The 15,341-nt window shown below is 45.1% G+C and overlaps 1 protein-coding gene across 3 annotated transcripts in view; it reads left to right on the forward strand.

Annotated features, from left to right (window-relative positions):
* Positions 1–15,341, forward strand: part of SLC45A4 (solute carrier family 45 member 4) — a 114,178-nt gene that overhangs the window by 39,661 nt on the left and 59,176 nt on the right. Inside the window, exon 1 of one of the 3 annotated variants that reach the window (XM_077271315.1) lies at positions 4,215–4,335. The exons of the other annotated variants lie outside the window; for them this stretch is intronic. The gene's annotated coding sequence lies outside the window, so the exon portion shown is untranslated. Of the gene's footprint in view, positions 1–4,214; positions 4,336–15,341 lie in introns of those variants that run through there. 3 annotated transcript variants of the gene reach the window in all.

A 15,341-nucleotide genomic window follows, 5' to 3' on the forward strand; every position in this document is an offset into this window, starting at 1 on the left:
CAGGGCGCCAATCGCCCTGCACGGTGTTGGACTGTTTACACAACACCCACATGTGGATGTCTGGCTCTCCTATCACCCTCATTGAGTCTTTCTGACATTTTGAGCAGACACTTGGATGTTAGTGGCCTGCTGGAGGTCATTTTGCAGAGCTCTGTGCAATGAAGAACAGGAGGAGCAGTGCCAAAGGAGGAGGTAGCGGTCTTGCTCCTGGGTGATTGTCCTCCCACAGCCCCCACATTGTCTCCTGGTATCTGCTCCATGCTCTGAACTGTGCTGACAGACACGGCTACCCTTCTTGCCACAGCTCGCATTGATGTGCCATCCTGGATGAGCTGCACTACCTGAGCATCTTTTGTGGGTTGTAGACAACTCCTCATGCTACTGTACTGTACCTCTAGTGGTGAAAGCAATGACAAAATGCAAAAGTGACCAAAAAGGATTAACAGAGATGTTCTGTGGCCACCCCCTGCAGAACCACTCCTTTAGGCCAGTCTCACACGTCCAGATAATTCCGGTACCGGAGGTGTCCGTGAGCTCACGTGGCACATCAGTGTGGCACATGTGCGGCAGCCGTGTGCCGACTGAGTACCACACGGACCGTGCAGGAGACAGCGCTACAGTAAGCGCTGTCCCCAGTATGATGCTGAAGCTGCCATTCATCCCTTCTCTCCAGCAGCGTTCGCTGGAGAGAAGGAATGAAAAATCCAATGTGTTTTTTTATTTTTGTCTTTAAAATCAAGTTCCTTGTCACCTCCCCCCTCCCACCCTCTGTGCACCCGCCCGCTGGCATTAAAATACTCCCCTATGGGAGGTGGAGCCGCTTATTCATCCCTGTAATGAGCGGCACCACGTGACCGCTCATACAGGACAAGCTGCGACGCTGAGAGGAAGCATCGAGGGAGCTGGGTGAGTATTTTAATGCCAGCGGGCGGGCGCACAGGGGGTGGGAGGCGGCAGATGACAAGGATCTTTATTTTAAAGACAAAAATAATAATAAAAAAAAAACATTGATTTTTCATTCCTTCTCTCCAGCGAACACTGATGGAGAGAAGGGATGAATGGCGGCTTCAGCACCACAAGCTGGGGGGACAGCGCTTACTGTAGCGCTGTCTCCTGCACGGCACACGGACAGCATCCGTGTGCGGTGCGTGTTTTACACGGACCCATTAACTTTAATGGGTCCGTGTGATCCGTGCGCTCCCACGAACACTGACATGTCTCCGTGTTTTGCACACGGACACACGGTCCGTGAAAACACGCTGACATGTGCAGAGACATTGATTTTAATGTGTCTGTGAGTCAGTGTCTCCGGTACGTGAGAAAACTGTCGCCACACGTACCGGAGCCACTGACGTGTGAAACCGGCCTTATAGGAGTTGTCTTTCTAATTGCTCATTATTTCTACCTGTTGTTCCATTTGCACAACCACAGTAGAAATTGATATATATATTATATTATATTATATTATATTATATTATATTATATTATATTATATTATATTATATTATATTATATTATATTATATTATATTATATTTTTTGAGCTGTGTGTAATTGCTGTGTATATACAGTTAGGTCCATATATATTTGGACAGAGACAACATTTTTCTCATTTTGGTTATAGACATTACCACAATTTAATTTTAAACAAAACAATTCAGATGCAGTTGAAGTTCAGACTTTCAGCTTTCATTTGAGGGTATCCATATTAAAATTGGATGAAGTTTAGGAGTTTCAGCTCCTTAACCTGTGCCACCCTGTTTTTTAAAGGAACCAAAAGTAATTGGACAATTGATTCCAAGGCTATTTCATGGACAGGTGTGGGCAATCCCTTCGTTATGTCATTCTCAATTAAGCAGATAAAAGGCCTGGAGCTGATTTGAGGTGTGGTGCTTGCATTTGGAAGGTTTTCCTATGAAGTAAACATGCGGTCAAAAGTGCTCTCCATGAAGGTGAAACAAGCCATCCTTAAGCTGCGAAAACAGAAAAAACCCATCCGAGAAATTGCTACAATATTAGGAGTGGCAAAATCTACAGTTTGGTGCATCCTGAGAAGGAAAGAAAGCACTGGTGAACTCATCAATGCAAAAAGACCTGGGCGCCCACGGAAGACAACAGTGGTGGATGATCGCAGAATAATCTCCATGGTGAAGAGAAACCCCTTCACAACAGCCAACCAAGTGACCAACACTCTCCAGGAGGTCGGCGCATCAATATCCAAATCTACCATAAAGAGAAGACTGCATGAGAGTAAATACAGAGGGTTCACTGCACGGTGCAGCCACTCATAAGCATCAAGGATAAAAAGGCTAAAAACATCTAAAAAAGCCGGCACAGTTCTGGAAGAACATTCTGTGGACAGATGAAACCAAGATCAACCTCTACCAGAATGATGGAAAGAGAAAAGTATGGCGAAGGCGTGGTACAGCTCACGGTCCAAAGCATACCACATCATCTGTAAAACACGGCGGAGGAAGTGTGATGGCTTGGGCATGCATGGCTGCCAGTGGCACTGGGTCACTAGTGGTTATGGATGATGTGACACAGGAATGAATTCTGAGGTATTCAGAGCCGCCATACTGTGTGCTCAGATCCAGCCAAATGCAGCCAAACTGATTGGTCGTCGTTTCATACTACAGATGGACAATGACCCAAAACATAAAGCCAAAGCAACCCAGGAGTTTATTACAGCAAAGAAGTGGAATATTCTTGAATGGCCAAGTCAGTCACCTGATCTCAACCCAACTGAGCAGCATTTCACTTGTTATAGACTAAACTTCAGACAGGCCACAAACAAACAGCAACTGAAAACCACCGCAGTGAAGGCCTGGCAGAGCATCAAAAAGGAGGAAACACAGCGTCTGGTGATGTCCATGAGTTCAAGACTTCAGGCAGTCATTGCCAACAAAGGATTTTCAACCAAGTACTAGAAATGAACATTTTATTTAAAATTATTGAATCTGTCCAATTACTTTTGGTCCCTTTAAAAACAGGGTGGCACATGTTAAGGAGCTGAAACTCCTAAACTCTTCATCCAATTTTAATGTGGATACCCTCAAATGAAAGCTGAAAGTCTGAACTTCAACTGCATCTGAATTGTTTTGTTTAAAATTCATTGTGGTAATGTCTGTAACCAAAATTAGAAAAATGTTGTCTCTGTCCAAATATATATGGGCCTAACTGTAGTTGTACACATGCACTTTATCATGAGCTCTATTAATCTGTGGAGTAGTTGACCTCAGGAGCTACTTACATTGGAGACCGTTGATGGTATCAAAAAAAGACTTGGATGGTGTGGTGTTGTGTTTTTTTTTTTTTTTTTTTTTTTCTTCCTCTAAATGTTTAGTCCAGTGGATCGAATACTGGGATCAGGAGGCAAAGATGATCTCCTCTGGGACGTACCACACACTGTATTTGTGCATAAACCCATTCTTTTTATCCTTTCACGTGCTCTGCTGAACTTTATGGAAATTTGTCTTTTTCCACCATATTGTCTATGTAAGGCTACGTTCACATTAGCGTTGTGCGGCGCAGCGTCGGGCGCAGCCGCGGCGATGCATGCGTCATGCGCCCCTATATTTAACATGGGGGGCGCATGGACATGCGTTGTCTTGCGTTTTGTGACGCATGCGTCATTTTTGGCGCAACTGTCGGCGCAGAGGACGCTGCATGATGCAGTTTTTTCTGCGCCAAAAATCATGCAAAAAATGAACGCATGAGTCACAACGCTGCGTTGTGCATGCGTTTTGCGTTGCGTCGCAGACGCTGCGCCGCACAACGCAAATGTGAACGTAGCCTAAGTCATCTGTGCAGTATTGTAGATGTGAACGGCTCGTTCGGGGTGTGCAGGGTGATCTCCTTGTGTACAGGACATTACTGGATGGCTTTCTGGCTAGTTCTGCCTATTATGATGGCTGTGATAAGCTGCTGGCGTCTCCTGAGGGGTTAAACCTGCTGATCAGCCATCACGTCTTGTTGTTGCGCCTTGCTCATATTCATGAGCATCCTCCCCTCGGTGAGAATGTCCCGCAGGCTCCCGGCAATGATCGGCTGCGGCCCTCTGTTCATTGTATAATTGTTGATCTCGTTCATCGTCATTGTGCAGCATGTTTTTTCACATGGCGTGTCCTGTGCGGCAGAGGTAGGAGGGCAGTGCGGACCTCCTGGCCACTCCAGACCCTCCCTTTAACCAGCAGTCACAGCCAGTGATACTGTGCGTGCTCCACAAACAGGGGTCCGGACAGTGGGACCACTAGGACCCTTTTCCTGCTGGGATCGGATGCTGCTGAGGTGTTGGATTTGGTATTCGCGCGGCCGGATTCCTGACGGTGGATCGGTAAGATCTGCTCGTGTCTCGCTCTTTCATAGGGTTTATGAGACAGATGTTCTTTGTAATTGGACCCTCCATTCCCATAAGTGACTTTTTTTTTTTTTTTTTTTTTTTTTTTAATCCATGCAGATGGAGCACAGCTGAATTTGTCATTTAACTCTTTGTTCGTGTAAGGTGGGAACTGTTTAGGTAATAAAGCTGGTCTGCCTGCAGTCCTATGTAACCCACAGATATTGTATGGTTAGTAGTATTGCCTATCCTGCAGTCCTATGTAAGGCCAGATACACACACGACATGCAATGCTCCGCCACATCTGCAAGTTCTGTATTTGTGGGCATGTGTAGTTCAGGTTCTCATTTTAAACAGTTTGCAAGTGGTTAACGTCCATAGGAAGTAAATGCCATGGCGTTTCCTCTCCTCTGAGTGATCTATTAACCCCGCGCTGCAGTTTTATCTACCTGCTTAATGAGTCCACAGAAACGAGTTGTGACTAATGGTATATGGACTGAGTGCAAGGTTTCACCATTTTTATTTTTCTTTTGCACCGTTTCATCAGTTTGGTATAAAATCTTGCTCCAAGTGGATTCTTGGTGTTAACAGGAACAGACAGTAATTCACGAGAGTTGTGATTAAATGTGTTGCATCCCCTTATCTAAATCGATATGTAGCTGATCCACTAATTCGTAGGGGTGCAACGGCCAAATTATTCCCCCTCCCCTTCTTAGTAGATTATTTATGGAGGCTATAGGCAGTCAAACATGTAGTTTTGCATATGGTCCTTTAATTTGATCGGGCTGTTGGAACACTTTTCATTGGCTTTCCTCTGGCTTATGGAGATAAGATCCTGAGCAGGAGAGTTCCCTTAACAACATAGACATGCCATATAAGGATATGTGGGCAGGAGTTGTCTCCCTAGGACAGCCCCTGAGGAGTTGTGTTTTGTTTTTGGTTTTTTTCTTCCCCTTTTAAGAACTACTTAGTTTTTCTTTACTGCCTCTAATAGCTGGCTGAATCATTACAATTATTGGCCTAGAGCATTTGCATCTTATATAAAACACAGGACAGGACTCTGTTATTCTCTAACTCCAGAGGACCGCAGTGGGCTATCTTCACTCACAGAAGACCACTTCATTCATTTCAGCAATCTGGAGAGCAGTTATGACCCACTGTAAATGGCCTAAAAAAAAATAAATAATAAAATCAGGCAGGAGATGTTGGTATTATATTGTGCATATCCCCATGCATAACTGCAATGTACCTGATGTAGGCAATTCTGGATGCTTCTTTTTTGGCTGGGGAAGGAATTCCTAACCAGCTTGTGACCTTGTAGACCATTGGTATTTGTGCATTGTCTTAATTTTCCATTGTCTGCAGTTAGCCTTGTTTTATACTCTATTTGCCCTACACCATCTGTGCAAATGGATCACTGAGGGGTCTCTACGTTAGCCCCTTCCTTTGGTTGGCGGACCGGCAGGCAAACCAGATAGTCCACCGACTCCAGGGCACTGACCCTGTCCATCACCTTCCTCTGTAGTAGCTGACATCTTATGTCTCGCTCTCCTTTTATTAGTCCCTACAAAGTCCAAGCAAATGTCTTGACCTAAACCAATGACCCCAGAGTAGCGAGACCCTGAAGTTCTGGATTTCATGTAGCACATATACTCTGATGTTGTTGGCGACTCTTGAAGCGCTCGTCACTCTAGTGTATTCTCCATGAATATTGTATGACCAGTGCATTAGAAGACGTGGACTACTAAAGTGCTTCTTATATACAGCCTTCAAAAGTGAGGCTTTTCCATGGACCGATGGAAATCTAAGTCCTCAAACCGTGCTCTGAATGTTGTCTGCGATTTTCCAGTGACGAATCCTTCCAAACATTGTCCAAGTGGGAAAATGGGTTTGATTTAGGAGCAGTTTCCACCTACAAATATCACCGAATGGAAACTGACCAGAAGAAAAATTAGTAGGAGGGTAAAAACATTGACGTCTTAGCAAAGTTATAAACTTTTAGGCCGAAAGCCTGAGGCTACATTACGGAGATGCAGACTTGTCGCTCCGATCTAGGGATTTTTTTTTTTTTTTTTTTTGGCTCAAAATCTCCATCTATCTGTTTTCATACAACACTGCCCCTGGCTCTTTGGGAGATATTTTTTTTGGGGGGGTCTTGCTGGAAGACTACCCATGGAGGATGCACTACTAACACTTTATCTCCCCAAGCAACAAAATAGTTTTCAGTTTGAGTCTACTTTGTATGTGGTTAAAAGATCAAAATTTTACATTTTTTGCAATTTTTGGCATCCCTAGTCACACTCTCTATCCGTTTCCCACTAAACAAAGACTAGCAAATTTGTTCTCCTTTGAGAGTTCTGTTTTACAGTATTAAAGAAAAATGGCCACCACAGTACCATCAGGATTCATTGCCTCCCAGGGATGTTGGGAAGGATGTTCTGGGGCTGGGAGATGCTCCAAAGGGGAAATATTTGGCCATGCCTGCCACCTCATTGCTGGTGCTTCTGGGCAGTAAGAAGCCCTGGAGGTCATGGGTCCTCACCACTGGGTGATGTCTCCAACCCTTCGCCCATATCAGTTGCCTTGTTATAGTGATCTTGATGTAAGTTTGGATTGCAGACTGGTCCCTGATCCCGGGTGTTGGGTTTACTACTCTCCAGACTTGCACCCCCTGGATTGTGTGCCACTGAGGGTATCCGTACATTTCAGAACTTACCATGGACTTATTGAATTTGTGACTCCTTACCACCGTTCAACAGCTATGTCTTAAGTTTCTGTGTGTGTATGTGTATATGTGTGTATATATACACATGGCCTCCCCTCGAACACTCTCGCACCCCTCCAATCTATTCTAAACTCTGCTGCCCGACTAATCCACCTGTCCCCCCGCTATTCCCCGGCCTCTCCCCTCTGTCAATCCCTCCACTGGCTCCCCATTGCCCAGAGACTCCAGTACAAAACCCTAACCGTGACATACAAAGCCATCCACAACCTGTCTCCTCCATACATCTGTGACCTCGTCTCCCTGTACTTACCTGCACGCAACCTCCGATCCTCACAAGATCTCCTTCTCTGCTCCCCTCTTATCTCCTCTTCCCACAATCGTATACAAGATTTCTCTCACGTATCACCCCTACTCTGGAACCCTCTACCACAACACATCAGACTCTCGCCTACCATCGAAACCTTCAAAAAGAGCCTGAAGACCCACCTCTTCCGACAAGCCTACAACCTGCAGTAATCACCGATCGACCAAACCGCTGCACGACCAGCTGTATCCTCACCTACTGTATCCTCACCCGTCCTTTGTAGATTGTGAGCCCTCGCGGGCAGGGTCCTCTCTCCTGCTGTACCAGTTAAGACTTGTATTGTTTAAGATTATTGTACTTGTTTTATGTATACCGCTCCTCACATGTAAAGCGCCATGGAATAAGTGGCGCTATAACAATCAATAATAAAAAATAAATATATATATATATAATTTTTATTTATTTATTTCTGGAAGACCTTTTTGAAATATTTTCCTTTTTTCTTTTTTTTTTTTTTTTAAAGCTTTGTATTGTAGACAAAAACAGAATCAAACTCTCTCTTCCATGTCGTCCTGCTCTGACAATTTACTCTGATTTGGCAAGTACACTTCTGAGCGCCCTTTCTATGATGATTACCCATACTAGTTCTCTACAGTTGGTGACCATTCCCACTGCTGGCTCTACGTTCCCTGGAGCCGAAGATTGGTAGAACCAAAGGATAAAGGGGGCGCATTGTCCATCTCAAAGGAGGAACAATTCCAAAGAGGATTCCATATTGCTCTGTCCTAATTTTTGCTTCCTGTAGTATTTGGAGATTCACTTAGGTCCTGCTACCTACAGTAATTTTTTTTTTTTTTATTTGACAAGCAACGAGGGGGCTTGTATATCTAACCTTACAAGTATGCAACCCTTAATTGACTATGACAATAATATTTTGGAGTGTACTAAATATGCTCCAAGGCCAGCAGGTCATTGGCAGATATCCAATGGTAAGCTTAAATGCACATAACACACGTGGTCAAAATTGTTGGTCCCCCTCGTTTAATGACAGAAAACCCACAATGGTCACAGAAATGACTTGAATCTGACAAAAGTAATAATAAAAGATCCATGAAAATGAACAGATGAAAGTCGGACATTGCTTTTCCACCATGCTTCCACAGAATTTAAAAAAAACTAATGAAATAGGCCTGGACAGAAATGATGGAACCCCTGAAAATATGACAAAAGGGACATGTTAAATCGCGGTGTGTCCACTAACTATCATCACAGGTATCTACAATCCTGGAATCCGTGAGTGGCCGGTATATACGGCTACAGATACTCACTATGGTGTGTATCACACTCAGCATGGACCAGAGGAAGCGAAGGAAAGAGTTGTCTCAGGAGATTAGAAGGAACATTTTAGACAAACATGTTAAAGGTAAAAGTTATAAGACCATCTCCAAGCAGCTTGATGTTCCTGTGACTATAGTCGCACATACTATTCAGAAATGTAAGATCTATGGGACTGTAGCCGACCTCCCTGGACGTGGCCGCAGGAGGAACATTGGTGACAAATCAAAGAGACGGATAATACGAATGGTAACGAGCCCAAAAAGACTTCTAAACAGATTAAAGGTGAACTTCAAGCTCAAGGAACATCAGTGTCAGATCGCACCATCTGTCATTGTATGAGCCAAAGTGGACTTCATGGGAGACGACCAAGGAGGACACCATTGTTGAAAACAAAATCATACGCCAGACTGGAATTTGCCAAATTACATGTTGACAAGCCACAAGGCTTCTGGGAGAATGTCCTATGGACAGATGAGACAAAAATTTAACTCTTTGGCAAGGCACATCAGCCTCTGTTCAGATGGAAAAATGAAGCATATCAAGAAAAGAACACTGTCCCTACTGTGAAACATGGAGGAGGCTCTGTTATGTTCTGGGGCTGCTTTGTTGCATCTGGCACAGGGTGTCTAGAATCTGTGCTGGGTACAATGAAATCTCAAGACTATCAAGGGATTCTAGAGAGAATTGTGCGGCCCAGTGTGAAAACTTGGTCTCAGTCACAGGTCATGGGTCTTACAACAGGATAATGACCCAAAACACAGCTAAAAACACCCAAGAATGGCCACTTCAGAATAGTCCAATGGTTTCCTGTTAGCCAATCAGCCCTGACCTAAATACTATTGAGCATCTTTGGAAAGAGCTGAAACATGTCGTCTGGAAAAGGCGACCTTCAAACATGAGACAACTGGAGCAGTTTGCTCTTGAGGAGCGGCCAAAATACCTGTCGAGAGGAGGAGAAGTGTCATTGACAGTTACAGGAATCATGTGATTGCCTCAAAAGGTTGTGCAACAAAATATTAAGTTCTGTCCAGGCCTATTTCATGAGGTGTTTTTTTTTTTTTGTTTTTTTTTTTTTAAATTCCGTGGAAGCATGGTTGAAAAGCAATGTCTGACTTTTATTTGTTCATTTTCATAGATCTTTAATATCTATCTTTTCTCAGATTTCAGGTTTTCTGTAACCATTGTGGGTTTTTCTGTCATTAAACGAGGGGCACCAACAATTTTGACCACGTGTGTATGTAATAAGCGGAATGAGCTTCATAGGCCAGTGCCACGTGCAGGAGTGACATAATGTAAGATTAGACTTTTTGGGTCATAGCACCCATCAGTTCTTGTAAAGAAAAAGAAAACCCTAGTCAACAACCTACTTTCCCCTCTCCGATATCCCGTCTTAATTTGGTGGTCAATGATCCAATGGGTAATATACGGAAAATGAGAATTTCACTGGGAGTGCCAAATCCAGAGATTAGTAACCAAACTATTCATAACAAGGCTTCTTTATATGATAGGTGAAAATTATTCAACGCGTTTCAGGAACCGTCCCCTATGTTACAAACGCCGACCAGTTGGTGTTTGTAAAAGACGAAGAGGGCGTGCGTCCATGAAATGCATTGTAAAATGTTCATCTACAGTAATGAAGCCTCTTTCATGTCGGTTACCACTCTGGATCTGGCACTGCCCGTTAAATCACTAGTGTCTGAATTTCTGATTGCATCAATGGTGAACATTTGGCTTAAGCCCCCTCCATACTTGCTGGCCTAATGTCAGCGACTCCCGCCGATATCGAAGGGTTCAGCTGACACTCTGTGCATGGGGGCATCGGCCAAGTGTTAGTCGGGTGAGACGTTTGTCGATGGCTTTACTCTAAGATAAGCCGTCAGCAGAGGGTTCTGTCGGCAGGATGCTCGGAGCATATGGGAGCGTTCAGCAGAATAACTGTCTCGGAGAGACGGCTGTTGGCTTAATGATGGAAAACCATCTAGTGTATATGGGGGACTTTTTTGACTCTCTTCACATTTGCATTCAGGGGTCCAGTCTGGGAGGAATGGCAGACCCAATCACTCAATTCTACCCCTGTGGTAGGCCTATACAATCTAATGGCCACATGCGACCTGTCCGTACAATAGATCCAGCCCTGCATCGTGGCTCCTGGAGCGATCCCAAGCCGAAATAACAACCAAGTGCAAGTTCTGCTTAAGTTTGGCATTTTTTTCCAAGAGTTTTCCGATTTTTCTCCCATGGGTAACTTATTACCCATAGGTCACAAGTAAGTAGACAGATTTTTCAGGAATATATAGGACAGTTTGAGTCCTCCAGGCGCTGGTTAGTTTTTTGGATGGAGGCACCATCCGACGTGCCACCGCTGTGGGCATGACCGTGACCATGCGCGCTTGCTTTCTTGCTTGTAGGAACTTATTTACGCGGTTTCTATCCTCATTTGCCATGTCTAAGCGGCTTGTTGTGGTCATCCCCTCCGACACTCCCTGTCATTCCAGTAAAATACTCGCTCTGAGGTCTCTAGTGAATGGAATAAAGGTTTCACACATGACGCTCATTGCCTGGGGTGTCCGGCCTTCCTCTGACCACCGCAACTGAAGGCTTCTGCATTCCCATGTGCTTCTTTGTTAGGTTTTATTTCTTCTTCCTCTTAAAGGCTCTTTTATCAGGATTCCCGATGATGGCTCTGATTCAGCTGATGTAAATCGACTGTATCGTAAACCATAAATAAATTTATTTATTTTTTAAACTAAAAAAATTTGGCATAAAACCTTCAACCATTTTGCTTTAACAGCACGTATACCATTACAGTGTACACGAATTGCAATTCCCCAGCGTTTCCCTATTAAATTTACTCTGTACAAAGGCTTGGGATAAGCTGTCGATACCACAGAGAATTGATACTACTGTGGGGGGGGGAACTTTTATAGTTAATTTGTTTAAAAAAAAAAAAATAAATTTCCTGAAAGTTGCTTTTTGTTTTTTTTCAAGACTTAAACTTTTCCTGTTTTCTGTGAAATCCACTTTGCTCTTCATGAGGGTTTTTTCCTTAAATTTTATTATTTTATTTTATTTTTTTTTCTTGTAGACATTTTGTAGTGTCTATATTAAAGCGGATTGTGGTGGAGAAACTCTACAAATGAGCACTGTCCAATGAAAAGGCTATTGGTTTGTCCTCTGTGCTTTACACTGCAGCCCTGCTAGTTTAGCGCACGCAGTGCTGCCTCCATCCTGGCACCTTGTCCTAGTCCTGCTCACACAGGCTTCTTGCGTCACTTCATACAGCAGTAGCACATATGCTTGACCACCGCTCCATTCCAACTCCTCCTTGCCCGCTGTCAGACCCCCGCAGTCTTATAGTAACCCCTAAACAATGGCTACAGGGATTAATGTTTGTGCCCAACTTTTTTGTGCCTTGGTGCTGTGCGGGCAGGACTAAGTCTGAATTAAATGAGAATGCTGTCCTTCATTGTCAGCAAACAGGGATTATTCTTTATTATAGTGCCATTTATTCCATGGCGCCTTACATGTGAGGAGGGGTATACATAATAAAATAAGTACAATAATCTTACAAGTCACAACTGGTACAGGAGGAGAGAGGACAGAGTAATGTAGAAGGCAGAGGGCAGGTAAAGGAGGAGGAGGACAGTAGTGTAGAAGGCAGAGGACAGGTCCAGGAGGAGGACAGAGTAGTGTAGAAGGCAGAGGACAGGTCCAGGAGGAGGACAGAGTAGTGTAGAAGGCAGAGGACAGGTCCAGGAGGAGGACAGAGTAGTGTAGAAGGCAGAGGACAGGTCCAGGAGGAGGACAGAGTAGTGTAGAAGGCAGAGGACAGGTCCAGGAGGAGGACAGAGTAGTGTAGAAGGCAGAGGACAGGTCCAGGAGGAGGACAGAGTAGTGTAGAAGGCAGAGGACAGGTCCAGGAGGAGGACAGAGTAGTGTAGAAGGCAGAGGACAGGTAAAGGAGGAGGAGGAGGACAGTAGTGTAGAAGGCAGAGGACAAGTCCAGGAGGAGGACAGAGTAGTGTAGAAGGCAGAGGACAGGTAAAGAAGGCAGAGGGCAGGTAAAGGAGGAGGAGGACAGTAGTGTAGAAGGCAGAGGACAAGTCCAGGAGGAGGACAGAGTAATGTAGAAGGCAGAGGACCGGTAAAGGAGGAGGACAGAGTAATGTAGAAGGCAGAGGACAGGTAAAGAAGGCAGAGGGCAGGTAAAGGAGGAGGAGGACAGTAGTGTAGAAGGCAGAGGACAGGTCCAGGAGGAGGACAGAGTAGTGTAGAAGGCAGAGGACAGGTCCAGGAGGAGGACAGAGTAGTGTAGAAGGCAGAGGACAGGTCCAGGAGGAGGACAGAGTAGTGTAGAAGGCAGAGGACAGGTCCAGGAGGAGGACAGAGTAGTGTAGAAGGCAGAGGACAGGTAAAGGAGGAGGAGGAGGACAGTAGTGTAGAAGGCAGAGGACAAGTCCAGGAGGAGGACAGAGTAATGTAGAAGGCAGAGGACCGGTAAAGGAGGAGGACAGAGTAATGTAGAAGGCAGAGGACAGGTAAAGGAGGAGGAGGACAGTAGTGTAGAAGGCAGAGGACAAGTCCAGGAGGAGGACAGAGTAGTGTAGAAGGCAGAGGACCGGTAAAGGAGGACAGAGTAATGTAGAAGGCAGAGGGCAGGTCCAGGAGGAGGACAGAGTAGTGTAGAAGGCAGAGGACAGGTCCAGGAGGAGGAGGACAGAGTAGTGTAGAAGGCAGAGGACAAGTCCAGGAGGAGGAGGACAGGTCCAGGAGGAGGAGGACAGAGTAGTGTAGAAGGCAGAGGACAGGTCCAGGAGGAGGACAGAGTAGTGTAGAAGGCAAAGGACAGGTAAAGGAGGAGGAGGAGGACAGTAGTGTAGAAGGCAGAGGACAAGTCCAGGAGGAGGACAGAGTAATGTAGAAGGCAGAGGACCGGTAAAGGAGGAGGACAGAGTAATGTAGAAGGCAGAGGACAGGTAAAGGAGGAGGAGGACAGTAGTGTAGAAGGCAGAGGACAAGTCCAGGAGGAGGACAGAGTAGTGTAGAAGGCAGAGGACCGGTAAAGGAGGACAGAGTAATGTAGAAGGCAGAGGGCAGGTCCAGGAGGAGGACAGAGTAGTGTAGAAGGCAGAGGACAGGTCCAGGAGGAGGAGGACAGAGTAGTGTAGAAGGCAGAGGACAAGTCCAGGAGGAGGAGGACAGGTCCAGGAGGAGGAGGACAGAGTAGTGTAGAAGGCAGAGGACAGGTAAAGGAGGAGGAGGACAGAGTAGTGTAGAAGGCAGAGGACAGGTAAAGGAGGAGGAGGACAGAGTAGTGTAGAAGGCAGAGGACAGGTAAAGGAGGAGGAGGACAGAGTAGTGTAGAAGGCAGAGGACAGGTAAAGGAGGAGGAGGAGGACAGAGTAGTGTAGAAGGCAGAGGACAGGTCCAGGAGGAGGAGGAGGACAGAGTAGTGTAGAAGGCAGAGGACAGGTCCAGGAGGAGGACGACAGAGTAGTGTGTCTTGGCTTTGGCCGTTAGTAGGTTGCTGGTGACTTTTGTTAGTTTCAGTGGAGTGATGCGGTGGGAAGCCAGATTGTAAGCGGTTGAAGAGGGAGCAGGAGGACCGTTGGAAATGGACGTGGTGTTCCAGTAGATTTGAGGCATAGGGGAGATGTGATATGGGTTCATGGCTAGATACAGAGGATGGGTGTGATTGAGGCATGTTTGAAGCATGAGGGGAAAACACCAGTTGTTAGTAGTGGGTTGAAGAGATGGGTTGGGGATCTTGACAAAGGTGAAAAATTAAAACCCACCAGGGCTCCCTTATCTGAAGGCTGCCTATAGCATCCAATCAGAGCTCTTCTTTCATTATTTTTAAATGGCACTGGTAAATTGAAATCTGCTCTGTGATTGGTTGCTAGAGGCAACAAAGACAGATGAGAAAGATGGAGTCCTGTGACCGGGCCTCATAAATGGTCAGTAATTTTACTACGTACTGCTGGACTACAGTGTATAGTACAATCAATAAGTCTACTGGAGGAAAGGCGTGGGCGAAAGGAAGGGTTTAAATCGCCCTCTTTTCCCAATTAAAAGAAAACCCCAAACCTTTTTGGTGGTCTTGTCTCTAATTTCACATTTTCACTCTTTAGATATTTATTTAAAATGTAGAATACACACCATAAAGCGCCTAACAAATGGAATAAAAAGCAATCGAAAAATGGTGTCAATGAAAACTGCAGCTTGCATGCAAAAAACCTCAGGCTCTCACTAAACGCCATCAGCGGAAAACTTCAAAAAGTCTCTAAAGAAAAGAAAAAAAGAATTGCCATTTTTCAAAGTTTCATAAACTAAACCAAAAAACTGTTGCACAATTTTTGTTTTTATTTTCAGTATATGATACATGCGTTAGCATACAACTATTACAAATGGGAATAAAGCGAGTTAATAAAAAAATAAATGGGCTTTATTATTATTAACGACCGGGACGTATCTGCCGCCTCTGTCGTAACATGTTGCTCCCAGCACGTTCCAGGGGACAGATTTCGTTACCCCCTCGCTCGCCACATGCTGGCCATTTATTAGATGTTGAGCCGTGTCCCCATAACATGAGGCCTGGTTCCCGCCGTCTTCCCGTGTTCAGATTTCCATGTGCTT

Source organism: Ranitomeya variabilis, chromosome 6, assembly GCF_051348905.1.
Source record: "Ranitomeya variabilis isolate aRanVar5 chromosome 6, aRanVar5.hap1, whole genome shotgun sequence".
Taxonomy (NCBI): Eukaryota; Metazoa; Chordata; class Amphibia; order Anura; family Dendrobatidae; genus Ranitomeya; species Ranitomeya variabilis.